General features: G+C 38.9%; 9 non-coding genes and 1 pseudogene across 9 annotated transcripts; 4 read left to right on the top strand and 6 right to left on the bottom strand.

Moving 5' to 3' along the window:
• Window positions 1-4846: 4846 nt before the first annotated feature.
• LOC135006036 (U5 spliceosomal RNA) lies at window positions 4847-4962 on the bottom strand. Its single transcript, XR_010206494.1, has one exon. It is a non-coding gene; the product is annotated as a U5 spliceosomal RNA (small nuclear RNA).
• Window positions 4963-5237: 275 nt separating this feature from the next.
• LOC135006022 (U5 spliceosomal RNA) lies at window positions 5238-5353 on the bottom strand. Its single transcript, XR_010206481.1, has one exon. It is a non-coding gene; the product is annotated as a U5 spliceosomal RNA (small nuclear RNA).
• A 274-nt stretch (window positions 5354-5627) lies between these two features.
• Window positions 5628-5743, bottom strand: LOC135006033 (U5 spliceosomal RNA). Its single transcript, XR_010206491.1, has one exon. It is a non-coding gene; the product is annotated as a U5 spliceosomal RNA (small nuclear RNA).
• Window positions 5744-6029: 286 nt separating this feature from the next.
• LOC135006004 (U5 spliceosomal RNA) lies at window positions 6030-6145 on the bottom strand. Its single transcript, XR_010206464.1, has one exon. It is a non-coding gene; the product is annotated as a U5 spliceosomal RNA (small nuclear RNA).
• Window positions 6146-6415: 270 nt separating this feature from the next.
• Window positions 6416-6531, bottom strand: LOC135006006 (U5 spliceosomal RNA). The gene has a single exon (XR_010206466.1). It is a non-coding gene; the product is annotated as a U5 spliceosomal RNA (small nuclear RNA).
• Window positions 6532-6675: 144 nt separating this feature from the next.
• LOC135005851 (U1 spliceosomal RNA) lies at window positions 6676-6838 on the top strand. Its single transcript, XR_010206371.1, has one exon. It is a non-coding gene; the product is annotated as a U1 spliceosomal RNA (small nuclear RNA).
• Window positions 6839-7509: 671 nt separating this feature from the next.
• LOC135005627 (U1 spliceosomal RNA) lies at window positions 7510-7673 on the top strand. Its single transcript, XR_010206158.1, has one exon. It is a non-coding gene; the product is annotated as a U1 spliceosomal RNA (small nuclear RNA).
• Window positions 7674-7825: 152 nt separating this feature from the next.
• LOC135005988 (U1 spliceosomal RNA) lies at window positions 7826-7988 on the top strand. Its single transcript, XR_010206462.1, has one exon. It is a non-coding gene; the product is annotated as a U1 spliceosomal RNA (small nuclear RNA).
• Window positions 7989-8659: 671 nt separating this feature from the next.
• Window positions 8660-8823, top strand: LOC135005656 (U1 spliceosomal RNA). Its single transcript, XR_010206186.1, has one exon. It is a non-coding gene; the product is annotated as a U1 spliceosomal RNA (small nuclear RNA).
• A 15738-nt stretch (window positions 8824-24561) lies between these two features.
• LOC135006001 (U1 spliceosomal RNA) lies at window positions 24562-24740 on the bottom strand (annotated as a pseudogene).
• Between the last annotated feature and the right edge of the window lie 144 nt (window positions 24741-24884).

The raw sequence follows: 24884 nt of genomic DNA, 5'->3' as shown, positions 1-24884 counted from the left end.
CTCACAAAATCGTTGCCCCAATGCATCATTGAAATTCAAGCTGGAAAGATGATTTTAATATATCACTTGTACATTTTGCATTGCTCTTCTGGTGACAATGTAGTTTGTTTTGTCAATTACCATTTTAATAATCGGGTAAAGAAAATTAATTGGATTTTTGAAAGAAAACAATACTGTCAATATACTATTAAAACAAATTAAAATGGTAAAAGTTATTGTACTTTAAGTAAAAATAAAAGAGCAAAAATATCAATCCCAGTTTTTGATTACTTTAATTAACAAAAAAAAATGCACATAGCAGAGGATAGTTTCGATCAATCAACCTCTGGGTTATGGGCCCAGCATGCTTCCATTGCACTACTCTGCTGCTCATGGAAGTGTAAGAGATCCTGAAGACTAAATTGATTAAAGGCCTAAAAGTACTGGACTATAAGGAAAGACTTACTAGGCTGAATATTTATACACTAGAAAAGAGGTGCCTAAGAGGAGATATTATTAATATCTTCAAATATGTAAAGATACATAACAAAGAGTTATCAGAGGAATTATTTATTAAACGAACACGTGGTCACTCGCTGCGACTGGAGGAAAGTTCAGAACGCAATGGAGGAAAGGTTTCTTCACTGTTAGGGCAATCAGGATGTGGAATTCCCTGCCAGGGAAGGTGGTAATGGCGGACTCTGTAATTGGATTTAAAAAAGGAATGGATACATTTCTGAATGAAAAAGCTATCCAAGGTTATAATACTTAAAATATCAACATGGTTAATCCGGGGGTAACATGAGTTATAGTAGCTAACTAGTCATAAAACATTATTCAGCAAGTATGTAGAATCATCACAACTTAAAACAGGTTGAACACGATGGGCAATTTGCCTCTATTCAACCTCAAAAACTATGTTACTATATTACTATGTTATTGTAGTATACAGAACACCACAATGCAATGAGCAGTGATAGTGAGCACTGATGAGGATACTAGAACTGACACTGAGCAGCAAGATGCAGCACTGGACTATTAGTAATGTACTGTAGTATGCTGAGCACCACAATGCAGCACAAGACAATGAGCAGTGATACTGAGCACTGATGAGGATACTACTGAGAACTGACACTGAGCAGGAGAGACACACTACTAGTATTACTGAGCAGCAATAAGTAACCACTGATACTGAGCACTGATATTGAGATTTCCACTGAGAGAACATAGCCACGTCCTCTCCGCTCTCTCTTCAATGCACGAGTAAAAATGGCAGCAACGCGCAGCTCTTTATATGGAATCCGAATCTCGCGAGAATCCGACAGCGGGATGATGACATTTTCCCTTGTTCAGGTTTTCCGAGTCAGGCGGGAACAACCGAGCCTGCCTCGGACCAGTGTAAACAACGTGGAGTTCGTGGGGAATTCGGTTCTCGGAGAACCGAACCCGCTCCTCTCTACCTTATACCCATCAATTTTTTTATTTTCAATCTAAGCCCCTGCAGTTTTCTGTAAGCATCTGCTTCGCTATGATGATCAACAAGTCACAAGGGCAAACACTCAGGGTTTGAGGCGTAGATCTTAGGACCAGCTGCTACAAGCATGGCAGAGGTGTCACTATCACTGGTGACACCCAGAGAGGTGGCGAGGGAGATTGTAATGCAGTGCGCGCAGATAAGCAGCGCAATGGTAAAAAGGAGGCATGGTTTCATAGGTAGGGGCGTGGCCTGGTGGCCTGAATCTACATTTTGTTGCTCCGGGTGTCCCGGGGGTTGGGGGCTGCACCCGGGGACTAGTGTGTGAGCGGTGCTGGCTCCTGCACAGTGACAGGGCATGGCCACCCAGCATGACGCCTCCCTTCTTGACCATGCTGTAATTGCAGTCGCACTGCAGTTCAGCGTGATCATAAAAAATGGTGTAGGCTCCTGCTGGTGCAGACTGTATGTGCGCGCAGGAAGCCGCCACCATTTTTGTGATCACAGCGGCTGAATGTGATGTCATACAGCCGCTGTGACCACGCCCCCTGTGTCTCCTCCGTTGCAGACCCCATTTTGAAGCCTTGCCCCCGCACCGCTCCATCCCTGACTTGGAAATGGAGTGTTGCTGACCCACCTCTCCCCCCCTTCCCCGCCCCGATTGACAGGCAGAGGCGATCACATTCTCTGCGGGGTGCCGCAGAAAATGCAGGCACATGCGTATGCTCTTAGCAATTTTTGCAGTTGGATCGCTTATTGCGATTGCAATCCAACCTGAATCAGGCCCTATTACCTATCACAATGCGCTGCGGGCAGTACAAAATTGGGTTAATATAGGAGAAAAACCCCCAGACCTGTGCTCCTTAACTGTACCTGGTGGCTAGTGGAGCGGCTGCCCAGTAATCAGTGTCCACCGCAGTGCGCACACGGCCCACCCCCTACGGCCTCGCTCCCCTTCATCAGCGGCCTCGTGATCCGGAAGGGTGGTGTGTGTGTGACTGACCTTAGGATGAAACCGGAGCCTCCGCTGCAGTGACCCAGCAACCAGGGCACGGGAGTATACAGCGCCGCTGGGAGTGATGAAGCTGCAGTAAAGATGTCTATTAGACCTAGCCTGCTGCAGCCCTTGTAGATTCTCATAAAACAAGTTCTTCTTTTCTTGTCAAAATTAATAGCTAAGAATAGGCTGCCTGAGGCAGGCCCCTGTTAATTGGCCTGCTACTGAAGGCACCAACTACAAACTGAGCTCCCTGTTCATGGAAGCGGGGTTATAGAGGAGAATGCACTGAGCTTCTTGGGAACAGTCAAAAGCTTTGAGCCGGTTGGTGCCTCAGATCAAGATCCTACTCTACACCCCAATGTGAATCCTTGTGGAGTCCAGTGTACCCCACAGAAGAAATTAATGTGTCACACCCATTGGCAGCAACCTTAGAATAGCTGCTGACGGGCACAATTGAGAAAGGAAGGGGGGGGGGACATTTGAATCCAGCACATAGATGCAATTCAAATATGTAATTTGTACCTTCCTATTTTAAAATATAATGGATGAACCTCACCCTGTGAGAACAATCTTCATGATCAAGAGATCTAATATGTAAAATAAGTATGAGTTGGGATAGGGCTGGGGAGGGTGGCAGCTCGGGCAGCCCCTCCCCCGTCAAGTTAAGGAGATTCAACTGAGGAAGCACAAGGGAACTCTCGTCTGGGGACAACAACTGCAGGGAGACCACATCTTTTCAGATGAACATGGGAGGGCGGAAGGCTGCCTAATACTGAAGCACCATCAAATATCAAACCATATCCAACAACTAGTACAAGCATTCCTGGGGGAAGGTCTGCAGCAGACGGATTTGCATACGGTGATGTCATCCAAGCAGTGGGCCAAAGTTGGCTGGAACCCTCATCTGCATATAAAAAGAGAAAAGGGGCATGCAGGGCATGGCGGCCTTTTGCAGTGCTTGGATGACCCCTAGTTCGCATTAAACACCCCCACCCTCCTTTGGTGTGGGGCTCATGTTGGCCATGCCCCATCCCCTGAAGCATTCATGCTGATTTCTTGCAGCAGCTGGGCACTGTAACAGCTCCAGAGCTGCTCTGTAAGGCAAGTAAAAGGGTGTGGGCCCTGCAGCACCACCTGTAGTTCGCATTGTGCGTTGGAAGGCACAAAGTAAGCAGACGGGAGGAGAAGTCAGGATAGTACACAAGGGCATCCTTTTCTCTTAGTCCGTAGAGGATGCTGGGGTCACATTAAGAACCATGGGGTATAGACGGGATCCGCAAGAGACATGGGCACTTTAAGACTTTCAAAGGGTGTGAACTGGCTCCTCCCTCTATGCCCCTCCTCCAGACTCCAGTTATAGGAACTGTGCCCAGGGAGACGGACATTTCGAGGAAAGGATTTATTGTTAAACTAAGGTGAGCATCTTACCAGCTCACACCTTAAGCATGCCGCAGAACGTGGCATTCAACAGAACACAAGCCAACGGCATGAACAATTGCAGCAAAAAGCTGACCAGAACCGTAACACAACATGTGTATAACCACAAGTAATAACTGCAGACACAGTATGGACTGGGACGGGTGCCCAGCATCCTCTACGTACTAAGAGAAAAGGATTTACCGGTAGGTATTAAAATCCTATTTTCTCATACGACCTAGAGGATGCTGGGGTCACATTAAGAACCATGGGGTTATACCAAAGCTCTTGAACGGGTGGGAGAGTGCGTACGACTCTGCAGCACCGAATGACCCAACTTGAGGTTATCATCAGCCAAGGTATCAAACTTGTAAAACTTAGCAAAAGTGTTTACTAAATAGCTGCTCGGCAAAGTTGCAATGCCGAGACTCCCCGACCAGCTGCCCAGGATGAACCCACCTTTCTAGTAGAATGGGTCTTCACCTAATTCAGTAACGGCAATCCTGCCGTGGAATGAGCATGCTGAATCTTACCACAGATCCAGCGCATAATGGTCTGCATGGAAGCAGGACACCCAATCATGTTGGGAGCATACAGGACAAACAGAGCCTTTGTTTTCCTAATCTGAACCGTTCTGGTGACATAAATTTTCAAAGTTCTGACCACAGCCAGAGACTTTGACTCAACGAAGGTGTCAGTGGCCAAAGGCACCATGTGGAAAGATGAACCACCTTCGGCAGAAATTGTTGACGTGTCCTCAATTCTGCTCTATCTTCATGAAAGATCAAATAAAGGCTCTTGTGATACTGCATGGTTTGTACTGTTTTCCATGTGCTCCCAGATCTTTCAAGCAAGTAGCATGGTCAAGAAAGTTCTGTTTGAAAAGAAACAAACATTTACTGTCATTGTTATGCAAATAAACTTACATTAAAGCTAACAAAAAAGCACACTCGTTCTGTCTTTAAACTGATAAAAGAAACCCCAATAATATGGGGCATGCAAAAATTGAGATAAAACTCAGTTTTGCTCCTCTCCACGGAAATCTTTAATAAAAGGCGAAATATTTGTTAGTTCTGAAGAGAAACCAGAGCATGACCAAGATTCCACCTGTCGCCTGAGTGCCATGCCAGCAGTTCTCATTCAGCTCAAAGTGAGCACCCAATTTGAATGAAAGAAAGCAGATTTCTCACCAGGCTTCCCCTTGCTATAAACATGGTTTGTACTCTTTTCCATGTGCTCCCAGATCTTTCAAACAATTAGTGTGGTCAAGAAAGTTCTGTTTGAAAAGAAACAAACATTTACTGTCATTTCTATGCAAATGAGCTTACATTAAAGCACACTCGTTCTATCTTTAAACCAATAAAATAAAACCCCAATAAGATGGGGCATGCAAAAATTGAGATAAAACTCAGTTTTGCTCCTCTCCACGGAAATCTTTAGTAAAAGGCGAAAGATTTGTTCGTTCTGAAGAGAAACCACAGCATGACCAAGATTCTACCTGTCGCCTGAGTGCCATGCCAGCAGTCCTCATTCAGCTCAAAGTGAGCACCCAATTTGAAAGAAAGAAAGCAGATTTCTCACCAGGCTTCCCCTTGCTATAAACATGGTTTGTACTCTTTTCCATGTGCTCCCAGATCTTTCAAGCAATTAGTATAGTCAAGAAAGTTCTGTTTGAAAAGAAACAAACATTTACTGTCATTTCTACGCAAATGAGCTTACATTAAAGCACACTCGTTCTATCTTTAAACTGATAAAAGAAACCCCAATAAGACGGGGCATGCAAAAATTGAGATAAAACTCAGTTTTGCTCCTCTCCATGGAAATCTTTAGTAAAAGGCGAAAGATTTGTTCGTTCTGAAGAGAAACCAGAGCATGACCAAGATTCCACCTGTCGCCTGAGTGCCGTGCCAGCAGTCCTCATTCAGCTCAAAGTGAGCACCCAATTTGAAAGAAAGAAAGCAGATTTCTCACCAGGCTTCCCCTTGCTATAAGCATGGTTTGTACTCTTTTCCATGTGCTCCCAGATCTTTCAAGCAATTAGTATGGTCAAGAAAGTTCTGCTTGAAAAGAAACAGACATTTATTGTCATTGTTATGCAAATAAACTTACATTAAAGCTAACAAGAAAGCACACTCGTTCTGTCTTTAATCCGATAAAAGAAACCCCAATAATATGGGGCATGCAAAAATTGAGATAAAACTCAGTTTTGCTCCTCTCCACGGAAATCTTTAGTAAAAGGCGAAAGATTTGTTCGTTCTGAAGAGAAACCAGAGCATGACCAAGATTCCACCTGTCGCCTGAGTGCCGTGCCAGCAGTCCTTATTCAGATCAAAGTGAGCGCCCAATTTGAAAGAAAGCAGATTTCTCACCTGTCTTCTCCTTGCTATAAGCATGGTTTGTACTGTATTCCATGTGCTCCCAGATCTTTCAAGCAAGTAGCATGGTCAAGAAAGTTCTGTTTGAAAAGAAACAAACATTTACTGTCATTTCTATGCAAATGAGCTTACATTAAAGCACACTCATTCTATCTTTAAACCGATAAAAGAAACCCCAAAAAGATGGGGCATGCAAAAATTGAGATAAAACTCGGTTTTGCTCCTCTCCACGGAAATCTTTAGTAAAAGGCGAAAGATTTGTTCGTTCTGAAGAGAAACCAGAGCATGACCAAGATTTTTATCTGAAAATATGTGTTCTCCCTGCAGTTGTTGTCCCCAGATGAGAGTTCCCTTGTGCTGCCTCAGTTGAATCTCCTTTACTTGACAGGGGGATGCTCGAGCAGCGACCCTCCCCAGCTCTAGCCCAACTCCTACTTACCTGCCAGGTGAGATACTATGATCATGAAGGTGCTTCTCCCAGGGCAAGGCTCACCCATTGCACTCTGGGTGTGCTGCTTCTGCGATTTCCCCAAATGTGGGAAACTTGACTGCATAATTTGTGTTTCCCCTGGTCGGCTCTCGTATAATTCAGATCTCTTTGTCTCAGGTCTCTCTCCAGCCTAGTTTGCTGTCTGTTTCTACTTCTCTTTTCTTGAGCCGCTCCCTTCTATGCCCTTGCGCACTATCCTGACTTCTCCCGTCTGCTTACTTCGTGCCTTCCAACGCACAATGCAAACTACAGGTAGTGCTGCAGGACCCACACCCTTTTACTTGCCTTACAGAGCGTCTCTGGAGCAGTTACAGTGCCCAGCTGCTGCAAGAAATCAGCTTGAATGCTTCAGGGGCTGGGGAATAGCCAACATGAGCCCCACACCGAAGGAGGGTGGAGGTGTGTAATGCGAACTAGGGGTCATCCAAGCGCCGCAAAAGGCCGCCATGCCCTGCACGCCCCTTGTCTCTTTTCATATGCAGACGAGGGTTGAAGCCAACTTTGACCCACTGTTTGGATGACATCACCATATGCAAATCCATCTGCTGCAGGCCTTCCCCCAGGAATGCTTGCACTAGTTGTTGCATTTGGTTTGTTGTTTGGGGGTGCTTCAGTATTAGGCAGCCTTCTGCCCTCCCATGTTCATCTGAAAATATGTGTTCTCCCTGCAGTTGTTGTCCCCAGATGAGAGTTCCTTTGTGCTGCCTCAGTTGAATCTCCTTTACTTGACAGAGATGTGCCTGAGCAGCGGCCCTCCCCAGCCCTATCCCAAATCATACTTATTTTGCATAGGCGATACCATGGTCATGAAGATTGTTCTCCCAGGGTGAGGTTCATTCATTGCATTCTGGGTATGCTGACCCCTGTGATTTCCCCAAATGTGGGAAACTCGACTGCATTATTTGTGGTAGTGGGGGACTGTGTTTGTGCTTTCCTCTGGTCAGCTCTGGTAAAAATCAGATTTCTTTATCTCAGATCTTCCTCTAGCCTTGTTCTTCTTTCGAGAGTTCCCTTGTGCTGCCTCAGTTGGATCTCTTTCACTTGACAGGGGGGTGCCCGAGCAGCGACCCTCCCCAGCTCTAGCCCAACTCCTACTTACCTGCCAGGTGAGATACTATGATCATGAAGGTGCTTCTCCCAGGGCAAGGCTCACCCATTGCACTCTAGTTGTGCTGCCCCTGTGATTTCCCCAAATGTGGGAAACTTGACTGCATAATTTGTGTTTCCCTTGGTCGGCTCTCGTATAATTCAGATCTCTTTGTCTCAGGTCTCTCTCCAGCCTAGTTTGCTGTCTGTTTCCACTTCTCTTTTCTTGAGCCGCTCCCTTCTATGCCCTTGCGCACTATCCTGACTTCTCCCGTCTGCTTACTTCGTGCCTTCCAACGCACAATGCAAACTACAGGTAGTGCTGCAGGGCCCACACCCTTTTACTTGCCTTACAGAGCAGCTCTGGAGCAGTTACAGTGCCCAGCTGCTGCAAGAAATCAGCTTGAATGCTTCAGGGGCTGGGGCATAGCCAACATGAGCCCCACACCGAAGGAGGGTGGAGGTGTGTAATGCGAACTAGGGGTCATCCAAGCGCCGCAAAAGGCCGCCATGCCCTGCACGCCCCTTTTCTCTTTTCATATGCAGACGAGGGTTGAAGCCAACTTTGACCCACTGCTTGGATGGCATCACCATATGCAAATCCATCTGCTGCAGGCCTTCCCCCAGGAATGCTTGCACTAGTTGTTGCATTTGGTTTGTTGTTTGGGGGTGCTTCAGTATTAGGCAGCCTTCTGCCCTCCCATGTTCATCTGAAAATATGTGTTCTCCCTGCAGTTGTTGTCCCCAGATGAGAGTTCCCTTGTGCTGCCTCAGTTGAATCTCCTTTACTTGACAGAGATGTGCCTGAGCAGCGGCCCTCCCCAGCCCTATCCCAAATCATACTTATTTTGCATAGGAGAGACCATGGTCTTGAAGATTGTTCTCCCAGGGTGAGGTTCATTCATTGCATTCTGGGTATGCTGACCCATGTGATTTCCCCAAATGTGGGAAACTCAACTGCATTATTTGTGGTAGTGGGGGACTGTGTTTGTGCTTTCCTCTGGTCAGCTCTAGTAAAAGTCAGATTTCTTTGTTTCAGTTCTTCCTCTAGCCTTGTTCTTCTTTCGAGAGTTCCCTTGTGCTGCCTCAGTGTGTATGGTTATTAATCAAAAGGTTGGTGGTTCAATCCCACTAAGGGACGTAATTGACCTTGTTATCAGATTTTGGTGATATTTAAGTAGACAAGTCAAAATTTCAAACCCCCTGTTATGGTGTAGGGTACCTGGCCTTCTCTGATGTAATCAGAGTTAGATTTGATTCAGTGATTTTATAAAAACAGCTAGGAAGCACAATTTAGCAGTGGGTTGCAGAGAAAAAGAAATATGCTGGCAAAAAAATCCAATTGAGTGATTAAACAGCTCTTCATTTTCTGGCTTTATTTTTATGCTAACAAATTTGTTCTCTGAAAAGTGTCCACAAAGCCAAGTCTCTGATTAACACCTTTGTAGGGATGGTTTTTCACCTATTACTAAATTAAACTTGCTTCATTGGAAAGGCAGCAAGATGCATCCTCATTTCAATGTCTACTGAAATAATACAGGTTGACACCAGGAAACATTAACGCCACTGCATCCTTGCTGCTTTCGCATGTGGAAGTCTGTTTAATGTGAAAACAAGGTGATATCTAATTAGCACACAGGTAAGGAATTAAGAAAATCTTTATTTAAGGGTGAAGGTGTTTCTCACAAAATCGTTGCCCCAATGCATCATTGAAATTCAAGCTGGAAAGATGATTTTAATATATCACTTGTACATTTTGTATTGCTCTTCTGGTGACAATGTAGTTTGTTTTTGTCAATTACCATTTTAATAATAGGGTAAAGAAAATTAAGTGGATTTTTGAAAGAAAACAATACTGTCAATATACTATTAAAACAAATTAAAATGGTAAAAGTTAGTGTACTTTAAGTAAAAATAAAAGAGCAAAAATATCAATCCCAGTTTTGGATTACTTTAATTAACAAAAAAAATGCATATAGCAGAGGATAGTTTCAATCTGCCTACCTCTGGGTTATGGGCCCAGCATTTTTCCATTGCAGTACTCTGCTGCACATGTAAGTGCAAGAGATCCTGAAGCACTCACTCATCATGGGAAAGTACCAATGTGTTTCTTCGTTGGTTGATGGAAGAAACATCTTACAAAAACTCTCCAGATTATTGACTTTTTAAAGTTTTTCTAGGAAACGTTCTAGATGAATGCTTATTAGCCTTTGTCAGTACGTACGTTTGTAAAGTGTCTCTGTGGCGCAATCTGTTAGTGTGTTTGGTTATTAATCAAAGGGTTGGTGGTTCAATCCCACCCAGGGATGTAATTGACCTTGTTATCAGATTTTGGTGATCTTTAAGTAGACAAGTCAAAATTTCAAACCCCCTTCTTATGGTGTAGGGTACCTGGCCTACTCTGATGTAATCAGAGTTAGATTTGAATCAGTGATTTTATAAAAAAAAACAGCTAGGAAGCACAATTTAGCAGTGGGTTGCAGAGAAAAAGAAATATGCTGGCAGAAAAATCCAATTGAGTGATTAAACAGCTCTTCATTTTCTGGCTTTATTTTTATGCTAACAAATTTGTTCTCTGAAAAGTGTCCACAAAGCTAAGTCTCTGATTAACACCTTTGTAGGGATGGTTTTTCACCTATTACTAAATTAAACTTGCTTCATTGGAAAGGCAGCAAGATGCATCCTCATTTCAATGTCTACTGAAATAATACAGGTTGACACCAGGAAACATTAACGCCACTGCATCCTTGCTGCTTTCGCATGTGGAAGTCTGTTTAATGTGAAAACAAGGTGATATCTAATTAGCACACAGGTAAGGAATTAAGAAAATCTTTATTTAAGGGTGAAGATGTTTCTCACAAAATCGTTGCCCCAATGCATCATTGAAATTCAAGCTGGAAAGATGATTTTAATATATCACTTGTACATTTTGTATTGCTCTTCTGGTGACAATGTAGTTTGTTTTTGTCAATTACCATTTTAATAATCGGGTAAAGAAAATTAATTGGATTTTTGAAAGAAAACAATACTGTCAATATACTATTAAAACAAATTAAAATGGTAAAAGTTATTGTACTTTAAGTAAAAATAAAAGAGCAAAAATATCAATCCCAGTTTTGGATTACTTTAATTAACAAAAAAAAAATGCATATAGCAGAGGATAGTTTCAATCTGCCTACCTCTGGGTTATGGACCCAGCATGCTTCCATTACAGTACTCTGCTGCACATGTAAGTGCAAGAGGTCCTGAAGCACTCACTTATCATGGGAAAGTACCAATGTGTTTCTTCATTGGTTGATGGAAGAAACATCTTACAAAAACTCTCCACATTATTGACTTTTTAAAATGTTTCTAGGAAACGTTCTAGATGAATGCTTATTAGCCTTTGTCAGTATGTACTTTTGCAAAGTGTCGCTGTGGCGCAATCAGTTAGTGTGTATGGTTATTAACCAAAAGGTTGGTGGTTCAATCCCACCCAGGGACGTAATTGACCTTGTTATCAGATTTTGGTGATCTTTAAGTAGACAAGTCAAAATTTCAAACCCCCTGTTATGGTGTAGGGTACCTGGCCTTCTCTGATGTAATCAGAGTTAGATTTGATTCAGTGATTTTATAAAAACAGCTAGGAAGCACAATTTAGCAGTGGGTTGCAGAGAAAAAGAAATATGCTGGCAAAAAAATCCAATTGAGTGATGAAACAGCTCTTCATTTTCTGGCTTTATTTTTATGCTAACAAATTTGTTCTCTGAAAAGTGTCCACAAAGCCAAGTCTCTGATTAACACCTTTGTAGGGATGGTTTTTCACCTATTACTAAATTAAACTTGCTTCATTGGAAAGGCAGCAAGATGCATCCTCATTTCAATGTCTACTGAAATAATACAGGTTGACACCAGGAAACATTAACGCCACTGCATCCTTGCTGCTTTCGCATGTGGAAGTCTGTTTAATGTGAAAACAAGGTGATATCTAATTAGCACACAGGTAAGGAATTAAGAAAATCTTTATTTAAGGGTGAAGGTGTTTCTCACAAAATCGTTGCCCCAATGCATCATTGAAATTCAAGCTGGAAAGATGATTTTAATATATCACTTGTACATTTTGTATTGCTCTTCTGGTGACAATGTAGTTTGTTTTTGTCAATTACCATTTTAATAATCGGGTAAAGAAAATTAATTGGATTTTTGAAAGAAAACAATACTGTCAATATACTATTAAAACAAATTAAAATGGTAAAAGTTATTGTACTTTAAGTAAAAATAAAAGAGCAAAAATATCAATCCCAGTTTTGGATTACTTTAATTAACAAAAAAAAATGCATATAGCAGAGGATAGTTTCAATCTGCCTACCTCTGGGTTATGGGCCCAGCATTTTTCCATTGCAGTACTCTGCTGCACATGTAAGTGCAAGAGATCCTGAAGCACTCACTCATCATGGGAAAGTACCAATGTGTTTCTTCGTTGGTTGATGGAAGAAACATCTTACAAAAACTCTCCAGATTATTGACTTTTTAAAGTTTTTCTAGGAAACGTTCTAGATGAATGCTTATTAGCCTTTGTCAGTATGTACGTTTGTAAAGTGTCTCTATGGCGCAATCTGTTAGTGTGTTTGGTTATTAATCAAAGGGTTGGTGGTTCAATCCCACCCAGGGATGTAATTGACCTTGTTATCAGATTTTGGTGATCTTTAAGTAGACAAGTCAAAATTTCAAACCCCCTTCTTATGGTGTAGGGTACCTGGCCTACTCTGATGTAATCAGAGTTAGATTTGAATCAGTGATTTTATAAAAAAAACAGCTAGGAAGCACAATTTAGCAGTGGGTTGCAGAGAAAAAGAAATATGCTGGCAGAAAAATCCAATTGAGTGATTAAACAGCTCTTCATTTTCTGGCTTTATTTTTATGCTAACGAATTTGTTCTCTGAAAAGTGTCCACAAAGCCAAGTATCTGATTAACATATTTGTAGGGATGGTTTTTCACCTATTACTAAATTAAACTTGCTTCATTGGAAAGGCAGCAAGATGCATCCTCATTTCAATATCTACTGAAATAATACAGGTTGACACCCGGAAACATTAACGCCACTGCATCCTTGCTGCTTTCTCATGTGGAAGTCTGTTTAATGTGAAAACAAGGTGATATCTAATTAGCACACAGGTAAGGAATTAAGAAAATCTTTATTTAAGGGTGAAGATGTTTCTCACAAAATCGTTGCCCCAATGCATCATTGAAATTCAAGCTGGAAAGATGATTTTAATATATCACTTGTACATTTTGTATTGCTCTTCTGGTGACACTGTAGTTTGTTTTTGTCAATTACCATTTTAATAATCGGGTAAAGAAAATTAATTGGATTTTTGAAAGAAAACAATACTGTCAATATACTATTAAAACAAATTAAAATGGTAAAAGTTATTGTACTTTAAGTAAAAAAAAAAGCTAAAATATCAATCCCTGTTTTGGATTATTTTAATGAACAAAAAAAAAATGCATATAGCAAAGGATAGTTTCAATCTGCCTACCTCTGGGTTATGGGCCCAGCATGCTTCCATTGCAGTACTCTGCTGCACATGTAAGTGCAAGAGATCCTGAAGCACTCACTCATCATGCGAAAGTAACAATGTGTTTCTTCATTGGTTGCTGGAAGAAACATCTTACAAAAACTCTCCAGATTATTGACTTTTTAAAGTTTTTCTAGGAAACGTTCTAGATGAATGCTTATTAGTCTTTGTCAGTATGTACTTTTCGCAAAGTGTCTCTGTGGCGCGATCGGTTAGTGTGTTCAGCTATTAATCAAAAGGTTGGTGGTTCAATCCCATCCAGGGACGTAATTGACCTTGTGATCAGATTTTGGTAATATTTAAGTAGACAAGTCAAAATTGCAAACCCCCTCTTATGGTGTAGGGTACCTGGCCTTCTCTGATGTAATCAGAGTTAGATTTGATTAAGTGATTTTATAAAAAAAACAGCTAGGAAGCACAATTTAGCAGTGGGTTGCAGAGAAAAAGAAAAATGCTGGCAGAAAAATCCAATTGAGTGATTAAACAGCTCTTCATTTTCTGGCTTTATTTTTATGATAACAAATTTGTTCTCTGAAAAGTGTCCACAAAGCCAAGTATCTGATTAACATCTTTGTAGGGATGGTTTTTCACCTATTACTAAATTAAACTTGCTTCATTGGAAAGGCAGCAAGATGCATCCTCATTTCAATATCTACGGAAATAATACAGGTTGACACCCGGAAACATTAACGCCACTGCATCTTTGCTGTTTTCTCATGTGGAAGTCTGTTTAATGTGAAAACAAGGTGATATCTAATTAGCACACAGGTAAGGAATTAAGAACATCTTTATTTAAGGGTGAAGATGTTTCTCACAAAATCGTTGCCCCAATGCATCATTGAAATTCAAGCTGGAAAGATGATTTTAATATATCACTTGTACATTTTGTATTGCTCTTCTGGTGACAATGTAGTTTGTTTTTGTCAATTACCATTTTAATAATCGGGTAAAGAAAATTAATAGGATTTTTGAAAGAAAACAATACTATTAAAACAAATTAAAATGGTAAAAGTTATTGTACTTTAAGTAAAAATAAAAGAGCAAAAATATCAATCCCAGTTTTGGATTACTTTAATTAACAAAAAAAATGCATATAGCAGAGGATAGTTTCAATCTGCCTACCTCTGGGTTATGGACCCAGCATGCTTCCATTACAGTACTCTGCTGCACATGTAAGTGCAAGAGATCCTGAAGCACTCACTCATCATGGGAAAGTACCAATGTGTTTCTTCATTGGTTGATGGAAGAAACATCTTACAAAAACTCTCCACATTATTGACTTTTTAAAATGTTTCTAGGAATCATTCTAGATGAATGCTTATTAGCCTTTGTCAGTAAGTACTTTTGCAAAGTGTCGCTGTGGCGCAATCAGTTAGTGTGTAAGGCTATTAACCAAAAGGTTGGTGGTTCAATCCCACCCAGGGACTTAATTGACCTTGTTATCAGATTTTGGTGATCTTTAAGTAGACAAGTCAAAATTTCAAACCCACTGTTATGGTGTAGGGTACCTGGCCTTCTCTGATGTTTAGATTTGATTCAGTGATTTTATAAAAACAGCTAGGAAGCACAATTTAGCAGTGGGTTGCAGAGAAAAAGAAATATGCTGGCAGAAAAATCCAATTGAGTGATTAAACAGCTCTTCATTTTCTGGCTTTATTTTTATACTAACAAATTTGTTCTCTGAAAAGTGTCCACAAAGCCAAGTCTCTGATTAACACCTTTGTAGGGATGGTTTTTCACCTATTACTAAATTAAACTTGCTTCATTGGAAAGGCAGCAAGATGCATCCTCATTTCAATGTCTACTGAAATAATACAGGTTGACACCAGGAAACATTAACGCCACTGCATCCTTGCTGCTTTCGCATGTGGAAGTCTGTTTAATGTGAAAACAAGGTGATATCTAATTAGCACACAGGTAAGGAATTAAGAAAATCTTTATTTAAGGGTGAAGATGTTTCTCACAAAATCGTTGCCCCAATGCATCATTGAAATTCAAGCTGGAAAGATGATTTTAATATATCACTTGTACATTTTGTATTGCTCTTCTGGTGACAATGTAGTTTGTTTTTGTCAATTACCATTTTAATAATCGGGTAAAGAAAATTAATTGGATTTTTGAAAGAAAACAATACTGTCAATATACTATTAAAACAAATTAAAATGGTAAAAGTTATTGTACTTTAAGTAAAAATAAAAGAGCAAAAATATCAATCCCAGTTTTGGATTACTTTAATTAACAAAAAAAAATGCATATAGCAGAGGATAGTTTCAATCTGCCTACCTCTGGGTTATGGACCCAGCATGCTTCCATTACAGTACTCTGTTGCACATGTAAGTGCAAGAGGTCCTGAAGCACTCACTTATCATGGGAAAGTACCAATGTGTTTCTTCATTGGTTGATGGAAGAAACATCTTACAAAAACTCTCCACATTATTGACTTTTTAAAATGTTTCTAGGAATCGTTCTAGATGAATGCTTATTAGCCTTTGTCAGTATGTTCTTTTGCAAAGTGTTGTTTTGGCGCAATCAGTTAGTGTGTAAGGCTATTAACCAAAAGGTTGGTGGTTCAATCAGGACTTAATTGACCTTGTTATCAGATTTTGGTGATCTTTAAGTAGACAAGTCAAAATTTCAAACCCCCTGTTATGGTGTAGGGTACCTGGCCTTCTCTAATGTAATCAGAGTTAGATTTGATTCAGTGATTTTATAAAAACAGCTAGGAAGAACAATTTAGCAGTGGGTTGCAGAGAAAAAGAAATATGCTGGCAGAAAAATCCAATTGAGTGATTAAACAGCTCTTCATTTTCTGGCTTTATTTTTACACTAACAAATTTGTTCTCTGAAAAGTGTCCACAAAGACAAGTCTCTGATTAACACCTTTGTAGGGATGGTTTTTCACCTATTACTAAATTAAACTTGCTTCATTGGAAAGGCAGCAAGATGCATCTTCATTTCAATGTCTACTGAAATAATACAGGTTGACACCAGGAAACATTAACGCCACTGCATCCTTGCTGCTTTCGCATGTGGAAGTCTGTTTAATGTGAAAACAAGGTGATATCTAATTAGCACACAGGTAAGGAATTAAGAAAATCTTTATTTAAGGGTGAAGATGTTTCTCACAAAATCGTTGCCCCAATGCATCATTGAAATTCAAGCTGGAAAGATGATTTTAATATATCACTTGTACATTTTGTATTGCTCTTCTGGTGACAATGTAGTTTGTTTTTGTCAATTACCATTTTAATAATCGGGTAAAGAAAATTAAGTGGATTTTTGAAAGAAAACAATACTATTAAAACAAATTAAAATGGTAAAAGTTATTGTACTTTAAGTAAAAATAAAAGAGCAAAAATATCAATCCCAGTTTTGGATTACTTTAATTAACAAAAAAAATGCATATAGCAGAGGATAGTTTCAATCTGCCTACCTCTGGGTTATGGACCCAGCATGCTTCCATTACAGTACTCTGCTGCACATGTAAGTGCAAGAGATCCTGAAGCACTCACTCATCATGGGAAAGTACCAATGTGTTTCTTCATTGGTTGATGGAAGAAACATCTTACAAAAACTCTCCACATTATTGACTTTTTAAAATGTTTCTAGGAATCATTCTAGATGAATGCTTATTAGCCTTTGTCAGTAAGTACTTTTGCAAAGTGTCGCTGTGGCGCAATCAGTTAGTGTGTAAGGCTATTAACCAAAAGGTTGGTGGTTCAATCCCACCCAGGGACTTAATTGACCTTGTTATCAGATTTTGGTGATCTTTAAGTAGACAAGTCAAAATTTCAAACCCACTGTTATGGTGTAGGGTACCTGGCCTTCTCTGATGTTTAGATTTGATTCAGTGATTTTATAAAAACAGCTAGGAAGCACAATTTAGCAGTGGGTTGCAGAGAAAAAGAAATATGCTGGCAGAAAAATCCAATTGAGTGATTAAACAGCTCTTCATTTTCTGGCTTTATTTTTATACTAACAAATTTGTTCTCTGAAAAGTGTTCACAAAGCCAAGTCTCTGATTAACACCTTTGTAGGGATGGTTTTTCACCTATTACTAAATTAAACTTGCTTCATTGGAAAGGCAGCAAGATGCATCCTCATTTCAATGTCTACTGAAATAATACAGGTTGACACCAGGAAACATTAACGCCACTGCATCCTTGCTGCTTTCGCATGTGGAAGTCTGTTTAATGTGAAAACAAGGTGATATCTAATTAGCACACAGGTAAGGAATTAAGAAAATCTTTATTTAAGGGTGAAGATGTTTCTCACAAAATCGTTGCCCCAATGCATCATTGAAATTCAAGCTGGAAAGATGATTTTAATATATCACTTGTACATTTTGTATTGCTCTTCTGGTGACAATGTAGTTTGTTTTTGTCAATTACCATTTTAATAATCGGGTAAAGAAAATTAATTGGATTTTTGAAAGAAAACAATACTGTCAATATACTATTAAAACAAATTAAAATGGTAAAAGTTATTGCACTTTAAGTAAAAATAAAAGAGCAAAAATATCAATCCCAGTTTTGGATTACTTTAATTAACAAAAAAAAATGCATATAGCAGAGGATAGTTTCAATCTGCCTACCTCTGGGTTATGGACCCAGCATGCTTCCATTACAGTACTCTGTTGCACATGTAAGTGCAAGAGGTCCTGAAGCACTCACTTATCATGGGAAAGTACCAATGTGTTTCTTCATTGGTTGATGGAAGAAACATCTTACAAAAACTCTCCACATTATTGACTTTTTAAAATGTTTCTAGGAATCGTTCTAGATGAATGCTTATTAGCCTTTGTCAGTATGTTCTTTTGCAAAGTGTTGTTTTGGCGCAATCAGTTAGTGTGTAAGGCTATTAACCAAAAGGTTGGTGGTTCAATCCCACCCAGGGACTTAATTGACCTTGTTATCAGATTTTGGTGATCTTTAAGTAGACAAGTCAAAATTTCAAACCCCCTGTTATGGTGTAGGGTACCTGGCCTTCTCTAATGTAATCAGAGTTAGATTTGATTCAGTGATTTTATAAAAACAGCTAGGAAGAACAATTTAGCAGTGGGTTGCAGAGAAAAAGAAATATGCTGGCAGAAAAATCCAATTGAGTGATTAAACAGCTCTTCATTTTCTGGCTTTATTTTTACACTAACAAATTTGTTCTCTGAAAAGTGTCCACAAAGACAAGTCTCTGATTAACACCTTTGTAGGGATGGTTTTTCACCTATTACTAAATTAAACTTGCTTCATTGGAAAGGCAGCAAGATGCATCTTCATTTCAATGTCTACTGAAATAATACAGGTTGACACCAGGAAACATTAACGCCACTGCATCCTTGCTGCTTTCGCATGTGGAAGTCTGTTTAATGTGAAAACAAGGTGATATCTAATTAGCACACAGGTAAGGAATTAAGAAAATCTTTATTTAAGGGTGAAGATGTTTCTCACAAAATCGTTGCCCCAATGCATCATTGAAATTCAAGCTGGAAAGATGATTTTAATATATCACTTGTACATTTTGTATTGCTCTTCTGGTGACAATGTAGTTTGTTTTTGTCAATTACCATTTTAATAATCGGGTAAAGAAAATTAAGTGGATTTTTGAAAGAAAACAATACTGTCAATATACTATTAAAACAAATTAAAATGGTAAAAGTTATTGTACTTTAAGTAAAAATAAAAGAGCAAAAATATCAATCCCAGTTTTGGATTACTTTAATTAACAAAAAAAAATGCATATAGCAGAGGATAGTTTCAATTTGCCTACCTCTGGGTTATGGACCCAGCATGCTTCCATTACAGTACTCTGCTGCACATGTAAGTGCAAGAGGTCCTGAAGCACTCACTTATCATGGGAAAGTACCAATGTGTTTCTTCATTGGTTGATGGAAGAAACATCTTACAAAAACTCTCCACATTATTGACTTTTTAAAATGTTTCTAGGAATCGTTCTAGATGAATGCTTATTAGCCTTTGTCAGTATGTACTTTTGCTAAGTGTAGCTGTGGCGCAATCAGTTAGTGTGTAAGGCTATTAACCAAAAGGTTGGTTGTTCAATCCCACCCAGGGATTTAATTGACCTTGTTATCAGATTTTGGTGATCTTTAAGTAGACAAGTCAAAATTTCAAACCCCCTGTTATGGTGTAGGGTACCTGGCCTTCTCTGATGTAATCAGAGTTAGATTTGATTCAGTGATTTTATAAAAACAGCTAGGAAGCACAATTTGGCAGTGGGTTGCAGAGAAAAAGAAATATGCTGGCACAAAAATCCAATTGAGTGTTTAAACAGCTCTTCATTTTCTGGCTTTATTTTTATGCTAACTAATTTGTTCTCTGAAAAGTGTCCACAAAGCCAAGTATCTGATTAACATATTTGTAGGGATGGTTTTTCACCTATTACTAAATTAAACTTGCTTCATTGGAAAGGCAGCAAGATGTATCCTCATTTCAATATCTACTGAAATAATACAGGTTGACACCAGGAAACATTAACGCCACTGCATCCTTGCTGCTTTCTCATGTGGAAGTCTGTTTAATGTGAAAACAAGGTGATATCTAATTAGCACACAGGTAAGGAATTAAGAAAATCTTTATTTAAGGGTGAAGATGTTTCTCACAAAATCGTTGCCCCAATGCATCATTGAAATTCAAGCTGGAAAGATGATTTTAATATATCACTTGTACATTTTGTATTGCTCTTATGGTGACAATGTAGTTTGTTTTTGTCAATTACCATTTTAATAATAGGGTAAAGAAAATTAAGTGGATTTTTGAAAGAAAACAATACTGTCAATATACTATTAAAACAAATTAAAATGGTAAAAGTTATTGTACTTTAAGTAAAAATAAAAGCGAAAATATCAATCCCAGTTTTGGATTACTTTAATGAACAAAAAAAAAATTCATATAGCAAAGGATAGTTTCAATCTGCCTACCTCTGGGTTATGGGCCCAGCATGCTTCCATTGCAGTACTCTGCTGCACATGTAAGTGCAAGAGATCCTGAAGCACTCACTCATCATGCGAAAGTACTAATGTGTTTCTTCATTGGTTGCTGGAAGAAACATCTTACAAAAACTCTCCAGATTATTGACTTTTTAAAGTTTTTCTAGGAAACGTTCTAGATGAATGCTTATTAGTCTTTGTCAGTATGTGCTTTTTGCAAAGTGTCGCTGTGGCGCAATCAGTTAGTGTGTATGGTTATTAACCAAAAGGTTGGTGGTTCAATCCCACCCAGGGACGTAATTGACCTTGTTATCAGATTTTGGTGATCTTTAAGTAGACAAGTCAAAATTTCAAACCCCCTGTTATGGTGTAGGGTACCTGGCCTTCTCTGATGTAATCAGAGTTAGATTTGATTCAGTGATTTTATAAAAACAGCTAGGAAGCACAATTTAGCAGTTGGTTGCAGAGAAAAAGAAATATGCTGGCAAAAAAATCCAATTGAGTGATTAAACAGCTCTTCATTTTCTGGCTTTATTTTTATGCTAACAAATTTGTTCTCTGAAAAGTGTCCACAAAGCCAAGTCTCTGATTAACACCTTTGTAGGGATGGTTTTTCACCTATTACTAAATTAAACTTGCTTCATTGGAAAGGCAGCAAGATGCATCCTCATTTCAATGTCTACTGAAATAATACAGGTTGACACCAGGAAACATTAACGCCACTGCATCCTTGCTGCTTTCGCATGTGGAAGTCTGTTTAATGTGAAAACAAGGTGATATCTAATTAGCACACAGGTAAGGAATTAAGAAAATCTTTATTTAAGGGTGAAGGTGTTTCTCACAAAATCGTTGCCCCAATGCATCATTGAAATTCAAGCTGGAAAGATGATTTTAATATATCACTTGTACATTTTGTATTGCTCTTCTGGTGACAATGTAGTTTGTTTTTGTCAATTACCATTTTAATAATAGGGTAAAGAAAATTAAGTGGATTTTTGAAAGAAAACAATACTGTCAATATACTATTAAAACAAATTAAAATGGTAAAAGTTATTGTACTTTAAGTAAAAATAAAAGAGCAAAAATATCAATCCCAGTTTTGGATTACTTTAATTAACAAAAAAAATGCATATAGCAGAGGATAGTTTCAATCTGCCTACCTCTGGGTTATGGGCCCAGCATTTTTCCATTGCAGTACTCTGCTGCACATGTAAGTGCAAGAGATCCTGAAGCACTCACTCATCATGGGAAAGTACCAATGTGTTTCTTCGTTGGTTGATGGAAGAAACATCTTACAAAAACTCTCCAGATTATTGACTTTTTAAAGTTTTTCTAGGAAACGTTCTAGATGAATGCTTATTAGCCTTTGTCAGTATGTACGTTTGTAAAGTGTCTCTGTGGCGCAATCTGTTAGTGTGTTTGGTTATTAATCAAAGGGTTGGTGGTTCAATCCCACCCAGGGATGTAATTGACCTTGTTATCAGATTTTGGTGATCTTTAAGTAGACAAGTCAAAATTTCAAACCCCCTTCTTATGGTGTAGGGTACCTGGCCTACTCTGATGTAATCAGAGTTAGATTTGAATCAGTGATTTTATAAAAAAAACAGCTAGGAAGCACAATTTAGCAGTGGGTTGCAGAGAAAAAGAAATATGCTGGCAGAAAAATCCAATTGAGTGATTAAACAGCTCTTCATTTTCTGGCTTTATTTTTATGCTAACGAATTTGTTCTCTGAAAAGTGTCCACAAAGCCAAGTATCTGATTAACATATTTGTAGGGATGGTTTTTCACCTATTACTAAATTAAACTTGCTTCATTGGAAAGGCAGCAAGATGCATCCTCATTTCAATATCTACTGAAATAATACAGGTTGACACCAGGAAACATTAACGCCACTGCATCCTTGCTGCTTTCTCATGTGGAAGTCTGTTTAATGTGAAAACAAGGTGATATCTAATTAGCACACAGGTAAGGAATTAAGAAAATCTTTATTTAAGGGTGAAGATGTTTCTCACAAAATCGTTGCCCCAATGCATCATTGAAATTCAAGCTGGAAAGATGATTTTAATATATCACTTGTACATTTTGTATTGCTCTTCTGGTGACAATGTAGTTTGTTTTTGTCAATTACCATTTTAATAATCGGATAAAGAAAATTAATTGGATTTTTGAAAGAAAACAATACTGTCAATATACTATTAAAACAAATTAAAATGGTAAAAGTTATTGTACTTTAAGTAAAAATAAAAGCTAAAATATCAATCCCAGTTTTGGATTACTTTAATGAACAAAAAAAAAAATGCATATAGCAAAGGATAGTTTCAATCTGCCTACCTCTGGGTTATGGGCCCAGCATGCTTCCATTGCAGTACTCTGCTGCACATGTAAGTGCAAGAGATCCTGAAGCACTCACTCATCATGCGAAAGTACTAATGTGTTTCTTCATTGGTTGCTGGTGAAACATCTTACAAAAACTCTCCAGATTATTGACTTTTTAAAGTTTTTCTAGGAAACGTTCTAGATGAATGCTTATTAGTCTTTGTCAGTATGTGCTTTTTGCAAAGTGTCTCTGTGGCGCAATCGGTTAGTGTGTTCAGCTATTTATCAAAAGGTTGGTGGTTCAATCCCACCCAGGGACGTAATTGACCTTGTGATCACATTTTGGTGATATTTAAGTAGACAAGTCAAAATTGCAAACCCCCTCTTATGGTATAGGGTACCTGGCCTTCTCTGATGTAATCAGAGTTAGATTTGATTAAGTGATTTTATAAAAAAACAGCTAGGAAGCACAATTTAGCAGTGGGTTGCAGAGAAAAAGAAAAATGCTGGCAGAAAAATCCAATTGAGTGATTAAACAGCTCTTCATTTTCTGGCTTTATTTTTATGATTACAAATTTGTTCTCTGAAAAGTGTCCACAAAGCCAAGTATCTGATTAACATCTTTGTAGGGATGGTTTTTCACCTATTACTAAATTAAACTTGCTTCATTGGAAAGGCAGCAAGATGCATCCTCATTTCAATATCTACGGAAATAATACAGGTTGACACCAGGAAACATTAACGCCACTGCATCTTTGCTGTTTTCTCATGTGGAAGTCTGTTTAATGTGAAAACAAGGTGATATCTAATTAGCACACAGGTAAGGAATTAAGAAAATCTTTATTTAAGGGTGAAGATGTTTCTCACAAAATCGTTGCCCCAATGCATCATTGAAATTCAAGCTGGAAAGATGATTTTAATATATCACTTGTACATTTTGTATTGCTCTTCTGGTGACAATGTAGTTTGTTTTTGTCAATTACCATTTTAATAATCGGGTAAAGAAAATTAATTGGATTTTTGAAAGAAAACAATACTGTCAATATACTATTAAAACAAATTAAAATGGTAAAAGTTATTGTACTTTAAGTAAAAATAAAAGAGCAAAAATATCAATCCCAGTTTTGGATTACTTTAATTAACAAAAAAAAATGCATATAGCAGAGGATAGTTTCAATATGCCTACCTCTGGGTTATGGACCCAGCATGCTTCCATTACAGTACTCTGCTGCACATGTAAGTGCAAAAGATCCTGAAGCACTCACTCATCATGGGAAAGTACCAATGTGTTTCTTCATTGGTTGATGGAAGAAACATCTTACAAAAACTCTCCACATTATTGACTTTTTAAAATGTTTCTAGGAATCGTTCTAGATGAATGCTTATTAGCCTTTGTCAGTATGTACTTTTGCAAAGTGTCGCTGTGGCGCAATCAGTTAGTGTGTAAGGCTATTAACCAAAAGGTTGGTGGTTCAATCCCACCCAGGGACTTAATTGACCTTGTTATCAGATTTTGGTGATCTTTAAGTAGACAAGTCAAAATTTCAAACCCCCTGTTATGGTGTAGGGTACCTGGCCTTCTCTGATGTAATCAGAGTTAGATTTGATTCAGTGATTTTATAAAAACAGCTAGGAAGCACAATTTAGCAGTGGGTTGCAGAGAAAAAGAAATATGCTGGCAGAAAAATCCAATTGAGTGATTAAACAGCTCTTCATTTTCTGGCTTTATTTTTATGCTAACAAATTTGTGCTCTGAAAAGTGTCCACAAAGCCAAGTATCTGATTAACACCTTTGTAGGGATGGTTTTTCACCTATTATTAAATTAAACTTGCTTCATTGGAAAGGCAGCAAGTGATGTCATCCAAGCATTGGGTCAAAGTTGGCTTCAAACCTCGTCTGCTTATGAAAAGAGAAAAGGGGTATGCAGGGCATGGCGGCCTTTTGCGGTGCTTGGATGACCCCTAGTTCGCATTAAATAATGCAGTCGAGTTTCCCACATTTGGGGAAATCACAGAGGTCAGCATACCCAGAATGCAATGAATGAACCGCACCCTGGGAGAACAGTCTTCATGACCATGGTATCTCCTATGCAAAATAAGTATGATTTGGGATAGGGCTGGGGAGGGCCGCTGCTCAGGCACATCTCTGTCAAGTAAAGGAGATTCAACTGAGGCAGCACAAGGGAACTCTCATCTGGGGACAACAACTGCAGGGAGAACACATATTTTCAGATGAACATGGGAGGG

The sequence above is a fragment of the Pseudophryne corroboree genome, unplaced genomic scaffold (genome assembly GCF_028390025.1).
Source record: "Pseudophryne corroboree isolate aPseCor3 unplaced genomic scaffold, aPseCor3.hap2 scaffold_207, whole genome shotgun sequence".
Classification (NCBI taxonomy): domain Eukaryota; kingdom Metazoa; phylum Chordata; class Amphibia; order Anura; family Myobatrachidae; genus Pseudophryne; species Pseudophryne corroboree.
This window is presented reverse-complemented; position numbering and strand designations above follow the sequence as displayed.